Source organism: Narcine bancroftii, chromosome 2, assembly GCF_036971445.1.
Source record: "Narcine bancroftii isolate sNarBan1 chromosome 2, sNarBan1.hap1, whole genome shotgun sequence".
NCBI lineage: Eukaryota > Metazoa > Chordata > Chondrichthyes > Torpediniformes > Narcinidae > Narcine > Narcine bancroftii.
The window spans coordinates 49159692-49172273 of record NC_091470.1 but is presented as its reverse complement, the minus strand read 5'-3'; the positions used below and the strand labels follow the sequence as shown (position 1 = coordinate 49172273).

The 12582-nt window shown below is 37.5% G+C and overlaps 1 protein-coding gene across 10 annotated transcripts in view; it reads right to left on the bottom strand.

The window, feature by feature from the left end:
- The window catches only part of LOC138753515 (formin-like), a 395939-nt gene that overhangs the window by 100647 nt on the left and 282710 nt on the right, over positions 1 to 12582 (bottom strand). The gene's annotated exons all lie outside the window — the stretch shown is intronic.

Below are 12582 nucleotides of genomic sequence, written 5' to 3'. Positions count from 1 at the left end.
TAATGTAACCTAGATTGTATACCTTAAATGGATGGGGGGGGGGGTGGGGGGGAGTGGGTTGGGAGGAGGGAGGGGGGGGGGGAGAAAATGTCACTATATATGTGTGAAAAGGAAAAAGTGTGTATCATGGCTAATATGATTTATGGTGTGAAAAATAAAAAATAAAAAAAAAGATTCAGTGGGTAAATGGAAGAATTAAGGAGTAACTACTTCTACCAGACAACAGTGGATCTATGGAATTCTCTGCCTAAAGAAGCAGTAGAGGCCACTGCACTGAATGTATTTAAGGCATGGATAGATAGATTTCAGAAAAATAGGTGAATTAACGATTATGGGAATGGGCAGGTAAGAGAAGATGAGTTCATGGCCAGATTAGCCATGACCTTATTGAATGGCAGAGTAGGCTCACAAGATGGATGACTTTACTCCTGCTCCTATTCCTTATGTTTTTAAATATTATAATTTCTCTAATCCTGAGTTTTGTGTAGTAGTTATGTTCAATAATATGGAATTAAAAATAATTTTTAATTGAACATTATTTTTATAGTAATGTTAGATCCAGCATTGTGTAATGCAAAATGAAAATAAAGACAATTGAGCTGGGAAGATATTATTTGTCTTTTACCGATGATTCAAGGTGTTCACACACTTATCTAACCTTAAGCAACTATTAGTTACAATAGCTGCTTAGTGTCTGAATGCTTCTGGGGTCTGGACCAATTAAATTCTTGCCACAAAGTAAATTCTCAAGAGTCGCTGAACATTTCAGATGCTGAGTTCCTGATGAGCAAACATCTACTTCTACAATGTTACGCTGGTGATGTTAACATCACCGCTGTTAATTTCAGTTTTTGTACCTTTTGAAAATGAAAACTCTGGAGCTTGAGAAAGAACAACCACTAATATTCTACATACAATATCAAGAAAAATAGCGTGTTAAATTACTAGAAGTGTGTAAAGTACAGGAAAAGCTAAGGAAGATCTTAGCATAAATTCTAATCTCTTCAGTGATTCCAAAGAATAAAAAAGAAATAAACCAGTTAAAATCTAGTGGGTTAAAAAAAATGTCTAAAAACAAGAATACTGTTTCATTTAAACAATATTTCCAAATAAAAAATTTAAATTTATTAAATACATTTTTGTGATCTTAATTTTGAATGAAACTATTTGAATAATTTTTGATTTGCTACAACTTTTCATTGCCAGCATAAAAAAAAGGAATTCTGTCTACAATTGGGATTTTTATTTATTTGTATTTTATATATGAAATTAATGGAAGATTTTTATGTCTCAAACCCCAGTTTTTAACTTTGAAAGACATACAAATAAAAATGACAAATATGTTACAATACTTCTGTACTTTGATGCAACAACATTTCTCTTTACTTTTTTTAAAATAAAGGGTTTACACCCATACGAATTTAATAGAGAGGTATCTAATGAGAAACATGTTTGATCCATAAGGTGACTGCAACTAATTTCTATGATTTGTATTATTTAACATTGCATGTAAGTAAGTTTACAACTGATGGCCATTCTGCTCCTTTCTATTTTGTGACAATGCCTCTCCTGTTTCATTTTTGGGTACACTTAGAATGTGTAACATACTTGCATCTGAGTCAGACATTGTGTTCAAGCCCAAAGGGTGGAGCACAAAATGCAATGCTGAAACACCACAGCATAAGGCAGTGTTTCACTGAAAGAGCTGTATTTTAGACTAGGGTGCAGTTTAATCTCTCAGGTTAACATAGATTTGCGCAGAATAACGTCATATGTCTACATATGTCTAATTTGTAATTACTAGATTTTCTATACTGTTCTCCCAAATAAAAAATAATGTTCATAATTAGTGGCAAAATGCTTTGTGTGGTGGATGATACCCAATCTCTACAAACTGGCCGGTTATATCTCTTGGTATTAGGAGGGAGAAATTGGTATTTTGTAAAGTTGAGAATGTTGATGAAATGTTGTGGTTATCAGTCATCCTGATTAATTGATAGGTCTTTAAGCATTTTCTGATTCACAACCAAGAGTGAACCTGGCTAAAATGAGTAATCACTGCATCCAGAACACATTTTGACATGTTGTTAGATGACTGATCTGCTGAGCAGCTTGTCAATAAGAACATCCTGTACTAAATGCATCAATTGCACAACAGCATTTTACTTATTCTATCATCACCTTAGTTACATATCGTGGGTAAATGGTGAGTTTGAGACTATATCAAAGTGAAATACAGAACACCTGGAAATGCTGAAAAGGGATGAGGAACAGCTGGTCAACTGGTCTCAGCTGAAGAGGCTTTACAATTAGAAATAATTTCAATTGCAGAATAAAGCAGAGAGTCATATTTTAAACTCTTACAGTCAGTGAAATAAGTTATGAAATGCAGAGCACTATACAGAAGCCTTAGAAATTTAGACATCAGTAAGTACTGCTTTTGGAATAACATATTAACTATTCAATCAGATGAAAGTGAGCTCTGGGCCTTTACAATTTAAATTAGATTATTCAGTCAGTTTTCATATAGCCCAGAAGTCCGACAGAAATGGATTTGCAGTTAGATTAGCACCTTTACCCCTCTGTTTTGGAACTACAATCTTTAATTCAGCAGAACAGTTGGAGAAGCAATGGATAGCAAGTATAGTTGATCCGAGTTTTGGCTACAGACATTTTTGGCAGACACTTTTATTTACTTCTGTTTTGTCTTAAGAAATTTTGCGAAAGAGGAAAAAGTACCAGTTGGAAGTGGCTGCCTACAAGTATGAGCAGAAGGTTTTAGTTAAATGTGTTGCCATGGTGAAACTCAAAAAAACTACTTTTTATAAAAAAAAAGCAAGATATAAATGGTTCTCTTTGAGATCTTTGAAAATTAGTAATCTAGTGCATGCAAAGGAAAGACTTTGAAGGAAGCAATGTGGTTTTCTTGAAGGTTCTCAATGCTGAAAAAATTGCTTTGCCATAAATGACCAATCTTTCTTAGGGTGGGGGGGAGTATTTAAAGTAGTGAGTTGACTTTGAAGCTTTCCTTGGCAGCTCTTGTACTATCCAATCTGAAAACTATGGCTTCTTGAAGATGTGTCTAGTTTGAATTATAACTGTTAGTATTTGTAACTACTTTCCTGTTTTAAGCCAACATAATGTTCCTTAGGTGTCCAAGTCTAATGCCTGACTTTCATTAGCTTAACCTGTATCTTTATCTCTGACTCCAAAACATTCACAAATCCATAATATTAAGGGAGCATTTTGTGTAGTTTTAGATTGAATTATTAATTAAAGATTTTTGCAGACATTTAACTATTCAAGTGCCAGTAACCAATGTCACCAACCCAATAATTATTAACTTTGGCCAAAATTGGCCAGATCACTTGCTAAATTTCTGAAATCAATAATCATCCTTTTTGTTTTGGTAAATATATGCATTGTTTTTATGAAGTTTGATTAAATAGGTCAGGTATTTCATCATTTAATATCCTTTTCTTAAACCATACATGGTTCACACTTGGGATTAGTTGGGAGCAACATGAAAAGGAATTAGTCTTAATTTTGCAATTTAAGGATTACTCCAGACTTTGAAAATAATTGAGTTCAGTTGTTCTTGAACATCCCAGCCAGTTTGAGAAGTTAGGGGAATATTTGACTTGTGGGACAAGACATAGGTGTTTCATGATGTCAACCTTCATTTAATGCATGGAAGGCATTTCTGTGAAATCTAGAGACAAATCAATTTGTCTATATTCATTGTTGTGGCCTATTTTTGGGATTTAGGGCCCTAGAAAGAACCCTGGAGAACACAAGTTCACCACAACAGGAAGCAGATCTAATTGAATAAGTATGACACTTTCTTACACTGCTCGTCAATGTTTGAGAAAGATGAGCCTTGGTCTATAAATATGATGGAAATTTTTTGCTTCTGCATTTTCATGTGTAGCCAACTGCTCCTTTCAACCCTCCCTGAATACTGCAGCAATAACACAGTCACTGTTCTTGAGAATGTGTTCTGGAAATCTCATTCACAAGGAAAGCAAATTATTAAGATGTCAACAATAAATAAAGAATTCAACAAGCTCAAATACACAGAATAAACTGATTCAGTTTTTGGATGATCGAGGCAATAAACTTCAGGTGCTAGAAATACAAAATACAAACAAATGGGGTTAGAATGTGGTTCAAACTTCAGGTTCCTGACCTGAAATCTGGACATTGTTTCTCTCATCCAGATGATGCTTGACATGTTGAATATTTCCAGCATACTTCTATTTATGTTCCAATTGTCTATTTCACCTAACTGTTTACCTCAATAAGCCTGATGGTGGGTAGGACATCCTTATAGAGTAATGGTGGGAACTTAATTCTGGTGGGTAACATTGAGGGTTCTTGACAAAACAAATTTCTGAATGGCACTGGTGAGAATGTGAGAGCATTTTAATGCTTTTCAACCTGGCCAGTGGTTAAAAATCATCCTCTTTGCCTCTATGGTAGTCATTTCTATTTGCCCAGTGGAAAAACAGTGGAATTGTAGTGGCCCATGCACAGAGACACTGACCAGTCCGCAAGATGGCTGACGAACGTGGTGACCATGATGACCTGGGGGTGATCTCTGTGTGTCAAGAAGATGGGCAACTCTGGCAGGAACGCTGGCTAATCCTAGGCCGGCGCTCTGATGATGCAGGGCCCTGACGTCAATGCCCGGGCCCATTTAAGTGCGATGGTGGAACAATAAATCAATCTCTTTTTCCAAGGCTTTGGTGTGTGTGTCGTTCTTTTCCACACTCATGCACGTATGCTACAAGGTCTCATTTTTGTTTTCCTTTTGAGAATTAGTCCCAGAAAGTAAAGGTAAGGGTTCCATTATTGTCACATAATACTACATTTAGAATGTAACATACATGAAATTCTTTAACTTTGTTAACAGTAGGGAAGACAGAGGGTCGCCACTTTGTCTAGTGCCCTTCATAGAAATGAAGACCCAGCGAGGAATGAACTTGCATCCCTGGTTTACAAGACCAGTGCTCTAACCACTGAGGTATTAGAGCCTGTTAATGGGATCTGGTGGAGCTTCAATTTATTGAGTCACTGTTTCAACATTTAGAACACAAGAATGCTCCAGTTCTTGCACTTTAAACATTTGTCTTTCTAATGTGGAAGAGAGCTGAGCAGATTCAGGAATGCATTAAGCTGTGTCCTGGACTTGACAGATCTTGATTCCAGTTAGGCAAGAGCCACGTATTACAAACAACATCCTGCCAAGTTGGAACCCAGACCATAGTTAGAGCAGAATTGGAGTGTTCCTGGACAAAAAAAATAAAATTCATAAAAAAATAAATAACTTTTCCTTTAGAATATTGTCATCAAAACCTATCCGGAACAGATTAATGGGAGTAAAGCCTAAGAATTGCAAAACAGGCTGCCATATAATCTTGAATTGCATACTTTTGCATAATATCTGCAATGAGTTCTAATACAGTCAGAGTACATATGACATCACATACAACCCTGAGATTCTTTTTCCTGTGTGTAATTAGAATTTCTAATTACTGTGACTGTAAAATGTACAAGGTGTATTCAAAGAAAGTAATGTCAAAAAGAAATGTAAACACTGTGCAAATAAAGAAATATCAATCAGCAAAGTAAGTGCCTGAGTGATTCCGATGGTTGAGGGGTAGCAACTATTCCTGAACCTGGAGGTGTGAGTCCTGAGGCATCTGTACCTCCTTTCAGATGATAGCAGAAAGAAGAAAGCATGTCCCAGATGGTGTGGATCTTGATGATTGTTGCTGCTCTCCAATGGGGATGTTCTCAATGGTGGGATGTTTACACTATCTTTTGCAGGACCATCCACTCCGAGGGATTGGTGCCCCCAAACCTTGCTGTGATGTAGCCAGCCATTTTCTATGACACATCTGTAGAAGTTTACCAAGGTTTCTGATAACCTACCAAACCTCTGCAAACTCCTGAGGAAAAGGTGCTGACATGCTTTCTTCACAATGGCATTAAGTATTACGGGTCCAGGAAAGGTCTTCAGATATAGAGAACCCCCTCCCCACAAGAATTTTAATTTGCTCACCCTCTCCACCTCTAATTTATTCCCCCCCCCCCCCCACCAATGATCACTGGACCGTAAACCTCTTGTTTTCCTTTTTTAAAGTCTACAATTACCTCGGTGATGATGAGAGAGTGGCTGTTGTCAGTACACCATTCAGCCAAGGTTTCAATCTCCCTCCTGTATGTTTATTCAGCATCCTTTTTTATACAGCCCACTAATGTCGTGTCATCAGAACATTTGTATAAACCATCCAGTCAAAGGTGTACAACCCTGTGGTGGCTCTGGTGCTGATGGAGATTGTGGATTGTTTCTGTCAATTTGCACTGACTGGGGTCTGGAGATGAGGAAATTGAGGATTAAGTTGCAGGCCCAGGTGTTGGAGGTTGTTGATTAGTTTTAAGGGGATGAATGTGTTTGAATGCCAAACAGTCGTTGGCCGTGTTTCTACTGAGCGATGAAAATTCGGGGCAATGCGAGGTGATGCGAGGTAACACCTCAAATTTTCCTCAGTAGAAACACATCGGGTAGTGACCGATGCGCGGTGATGCGAGGTGCTCCATCGTCCACCTTTTGAGGTGGTTGATGCGCGGTGATGCGAGGGACGATTTTTCAGTAGAAACACAGTGAGTAATGAATTCGTGGTGTACCGGAGGTCTCGATTTTTCGCCCGCGCTTTTCAATTGATCATTGCATGCACACACTAGCACAGCGCATGATCTTATTACGTATATATACTGCACAAGCTACCTATTAGCTAGCTATACTGCGTTCATATCGCCTCCACTGTTCCTTTGTGTATCATTATATTGGAGTAATTTCCCTGGACAAATATCAAGCTTGTCTCTCGTTATAATAACTTTTTCGTTTCTTCGTTGGAATACGTCGGACAGTATCAACTGGACATTTGATCTTCAGCGATTCTTGATCACAAAATGGCAGGAAATGATGGTGAAGGGAATTTTGGATGGGAAAACAAAATGACCTGATATGTGACCTTAAAATATGCGACTTCCTGGTCACCTCGCATCGCCCCGCGTCACCTCGCATTGCCCCGCATCACCGCGTATTTATCACTCAGTAGAAACAGTTCAGGTAGTCGTAAAATACGCAGAGATGCGGGGGACAAAAATTCGCGGTGATGTGAGATGATGCGGGGTGATACGAGGTGTCCCAGTAGGAACACGCACGTTGAACAGCATTGTGATACCTGTATATTTGCTGTCCAGTTATTCTTGAGTTTTTGCTGCAGACCTGTTACTATGGTAGGCAAATTCGAACAGATTCATGTTGCCACTCAGGCAAGAAATGATATTCTTCAACACTAGCCTCCAAAAACACTTGATTACTATGGATGTGAGTGCTCATTTAAATGACTGCTCACGGTGAAGTGGAAAATGGGCAAGGACTTGCTGTCCTATTCTTCGGTCTTTTCCAATTCACCTGCACATTTGAAATAGAAATGGCTGAGTTCATATTGGTCATATTAGTAATCAAGTGTTTTTGGAGGCTAGTGTTGAAGAATATCATTTCTTGCCTGAGTGGCAACATGAATCTGTTCGAATTTGCCTACCATAGTAACAGGTCTGCAGCAAAAACTCAAGAATAACTGGACAGCAAATATACAGGTATCACAATGCTGTTCAACGTGCGTGTTCCTACTGGGACACCTCGTATCACCCCGCATCATCTCACATCTGGTGAACAGGCTGGGGTTGGTAATGAGTGAATCTTTTGCCTATTCTCATATGAAAGTGAATACGGTCTTTGAAAAGTTCCCGAGATACTTTCTCATGGGGAATATATCCTTACTGACATCTTTAGGTTCAACGTGAACTTGTATGAATTAATAACAAGGATAAAACTCCCAAGACCAGCAAAGAGAGACTTTTTTAGAAAAATATAACATTTTGGAGAGTTCATTTATCTTCTGCAAGAGCTTTGGAATGAAGAACCAAGTGCAATTTTTTTCCTCTGGAATTTCAGGACAGTTGATGACTGCTGTGCCCTTGCCATGCAGGCAGTCCACATTGGAGAGGCATCCAGTAATCTGAATTTGCTCTCTGACTGGATGTACATTGTTAAAGGTTCTCTTCTGACTCACACCAGTGAGAAGACCATTAGTTCTTCAGATATACTCGGGTCACAGCAAAATAAAAAGTTATCATGGACATGAAGCTTCAAGATAATGAAAGAAAAGAGATGATAATATGAATAGGAAAATGAAGAAATGTAAAAGATCAAATGATGGTAAGATATGCATACAACTTGTTAATCCAATTTGAAGAATATAAGAATTTACAAAGACCATCCTGAGTTTAAGAGGCTGTTATACAAAAAAAGTAATCCTAAACAAATCTTTATGCTTTTTAGTAATCTTAATCCCTAAATATATAAAATGGTCTCTAGCTATTTTAAAAGGTAAACTATCATAAATAGGAACCCATCCATTAAAAGGGAATAATTCACTTTTATTTAAGTTCAGTTTATATCCCGAAAAATTACTAAATTGGGCTAATAAAGATAAAACTGCAGGAATAGAATTTTCAGGATTGGAAATATATAACAATAAATCATCTGCATATAGTGATACTTTATGAATATCCCTGCAACGAATAATACCAGTAATATTGGGTGCTTCTCTGATAGCAATTGCCAAAGGTTCTAAAGCTAAGTTAAATAATAAAGGGCTAAGGGGGCACCCTTGCCTGGTGCCCCAAAATAATCGAAAATATGGCGATCTTTGGGTATTAGTAAAAACCGAGGCAACTGGGGAATTATAAAGAAGTTTAATCCAAGATATAAATATCGGACTAAAATTAAATTTTTCAAGAACTGTAAATAAATAAGGCCATTCTACTCTATCGAAGGCCTTCTCAGCATCTAGTGAAATAACACATTCTGAAGACTTATGTGAAGGAGTGTAAATAATATTCATCAATCTTCTAATATTAAAGGAGGAATAATGATTTTTAATGAATCCAGTCTGGTCTTCAGAGGTAATATATGGTAATATCTTCTCTAGCCTTGTTGCTAGAATTTTAGAGAAGATCTTAGAATCAACATTCAACAAAGAAATAGGTCTATAAGAAGAACATTCGGTCGGGTCTTTATTTTTTTTCAAGATTAGAGAAATCGTAGCTCTGTAAAATGATTGTGGTAGTTTACCCAATGTGATAGATTCATCAAACATCTTAATCAGCCAGGGAGAGAGAGTAGAAGAAAAAGCTTTATAAAATTCCACAGAATATCCATCGGGACCTGGTGCTTTCCCCGAGTTCAGTGAGAAAATAGTATTATTGATCTCCGAATCTGTAATGGGTTTACTTAATTCTAAGTTATCTTGAGGTAATACTTTTGGGAGTTTCAAATGTTCTAAAAAATTAAACATATTACTAAGGTCTTGAGGGGATTCTGTACTATATAAGGATGTATAAAAATTTTGGAAAGATTGATTTATCTCTTCCTGGTTAACAGTCAGTTCTCCATTCTGTTTGCGAATCTCCACAATTTGGCGTCTAGCTGAAATATTCTTCAGATGATTAGCCAACAGTTTACCCGATTTCTCACTATGCACATAAAAATCAGATTTAGATATAATTAGCTGGTTTTCAATCGAAGATGTAAGTAACAAGTTATATCTGCAGTTCAATTCTTTGTTTGTAAAGTTCTTCAGTAGGATCAGTCACATATTTCTTATCAATGTCTTTAATCTTCTCAACCAATAGATGAATCTTGTTTTTGATGCATTTCTTCAAAGCTACTGAGTAAGAAATAATTTGACCACGAATATAAGCCTTGAATGTATCCCACAATATTCCATAAGAAATTTCCGTAGTGTAATTTGTTGAAAAGAAAAAGTTAATTTGTTCTTTCATAAATTTAACAAAGTCTAAATCTTGCAATAATGTAACATCAAAACGCCAGTGCTTAATAGTAGAAACAGAGTCTTTGAATTTAAGAGAGAGTTGTAATGGAGAGTGATCCGAAATGGCTATAATGTCATACTTACAAGCAGTTACAAGTGGAATAAAACGTGAATCAATAAAAAAAGTGATCAATTCTCGAGTATGAATGGTATACATGAGAAAAAAAGGAAAACTCTTTATCTGTCGGGTGAAGAAATCTCCAAATATCAACAGCTCCAGAGTTAGTAAGGAAAGAGTTAATATATGTAGCCGATTTATTCGGTAGGGGCTGTGAAGGTTTCGACCTATCTAGCAGGGGATTCAGACAACAGTTAGAATCCCCACCCATTATTAAATGATATTCATTTAGATTGGGTAAAATAGTAAACAAAGATCTAAAAAACTCAGGGTGATCTACATTCGGGGCATAAACATTAACCATGACAACCTTAATATTGAATAATAACCCAGTAACCAATAAGAATCTGCCGTTAGGGTCTACAGTGATGTCATGTTGAACAAATGTAATAGAGGGATCAATAAAAATAGATACACCTCGAGTCATAGAGTAAAAAAGTAAAAAATAAATAAATAAAATTGCTCTTCAGAATTGCCAAATAGAAAAAGGGGGAAAAAAGTTCATTCTTGTGCTCTTTAATAATGTCAGTGATTGATATTTCATTGGCCTTGGGCACAAACAGAAGCTGCAGCCCTAATCCGGAGTAGTAGGAAAAGAAATTGCTTTGTGGTGGAAAAATTATGGATGTATTGACATTTAATGTACTGTGAAATGTAACAGTTGCTTTACAAAACATCAGTGAATTATCTCAAATATTGTCTGATCACATGGGAAGTCATAACTTCGCACAAATAGATTAGAACAAATCTTGAAAATTCAGTTACCAGACAGCAGCTTTGATGGGATGTGTCATTTGGGACAATTCTTCACACTTTAGCACAAAGAAAGATAAAATCAATAATTTTCTTCAGAATGAACAATTCTCTTCCTGAGTTTTCCCTTCAGTTCCACATTAGTTCTTTGCCAATAAATTGGGTAATCTAAATGAGATTTTTAAAAAAAATTACGCATAGGTTCATGCAACTTCTTTTTGAAAATGAATGGCTTCCTAAGTCACATCAGCAAACAGCTAAGATTCCATAACATTTCTGTGGATCTGTGGTCAAGTAACAACCAGGAAAGTGACAAAATTGTAATTCCAGAATTTATGATTTGAATTCCAATAATTTAACAGTCCTGATAGGATCTGAACTTGGATTTCAGGATCATCTAATCCAATGAATAACTTTGTGTGAGTTAACACAGACTACTTCAACTACCTTGACTACAGTTTCTATATCTCCGCCACAATCCCAAGATGAGGTCTTTCAGTCCAGATCATCTGAAATGTCTGCCTTTGACCACAAATGAGGCATCCCTTCCACCACCCTGAACTCAGCCCTCACCTGCATTTCCTCCACTTCCTGCTCATCTGCCCTAGCCCACTTTGCCCCTAGTTGCAACAGATACAGAATTCCCCTTGTCCTTACCTACCACCCCACCAGCTTTCACATCCCATGCACTATCCTACAGAATTTCCAGCACTAACAACAGGATCCCACTATCAGACTTATCTTCCCCTCTCTGCTTTCCATAGGGACCACTCCCTCGTGCACTCATCCCTCCACACCAATTCCCCCCCCCCCCCCCCCCAGCACTTTCTGCTGTGGTTGCAGGAGGTGCCACACTTGCACCCACACCTCACCAAAATCCAGGGTCCTAAACAGGCCTTTCAAGTGAAGCAACACGTGTATCTGCAGGGTTGATTTATTGCATATGGTGCTCTCTTTGTGCCCTTCTCTACATTGGAAAGACTAGGCGCAGACTGAGAGATCACATCACTGAGCAACTTCATTCTGTCTGCACTGGTGACAGCCAATCATTTCAATTCTGCATCCCACTTCCATACTCGCATGTCTGTTCAAAGCCTCATGAAATATCCCACCAGGACCACCTGTACATTGGAAGAACAACACCTGATTTTTCTGTTAGGGGCTCTCTCCAGCAAGGTGGCATTAACATTGACTTCTCTGATTTCTGCTAACCTACTTTCCTTTCTCCCTCCCTTCCTTTCCCCTGACTTCTTTCCCTCAGCTCTCTATTCACCTAGCTAGCCCTCCTCCCGTTGCTTGATGCTGTGCCTCCTTTCCCATCTCCACCTATTACCTCCTGCCTTTGGGACCATGCACCTCCCCCCCTTTACCTTTTTGTTTGGATGCCTGCTGACATTTTTTCATACCTTGATGAGGGGCTCAAGCCAAAATGTCGGTGATGTATCTCTATCTTTGCCATATAACGTATACTCTTAGAGCTGCTGAGTTTCTCCAACATTGTGTTTTTACTACCCCACTCTTTATTAACTCATATGAAACTACTGATAAAAGCCTGAATAATATTGTTTTTACAGTTGTGTTTTTGTGTATAAAACTATTGAAGATAATAGCTCAATTTTTTTTCTAATATATCTAAATAAATTAAATAAAGGTGTAACATTGTTCATGATGATATCATGTTTGAAACATAGAAACATAGAAGATAGGAGCAGGAGTAGGTCATTCGACCCTTCGAGCCTG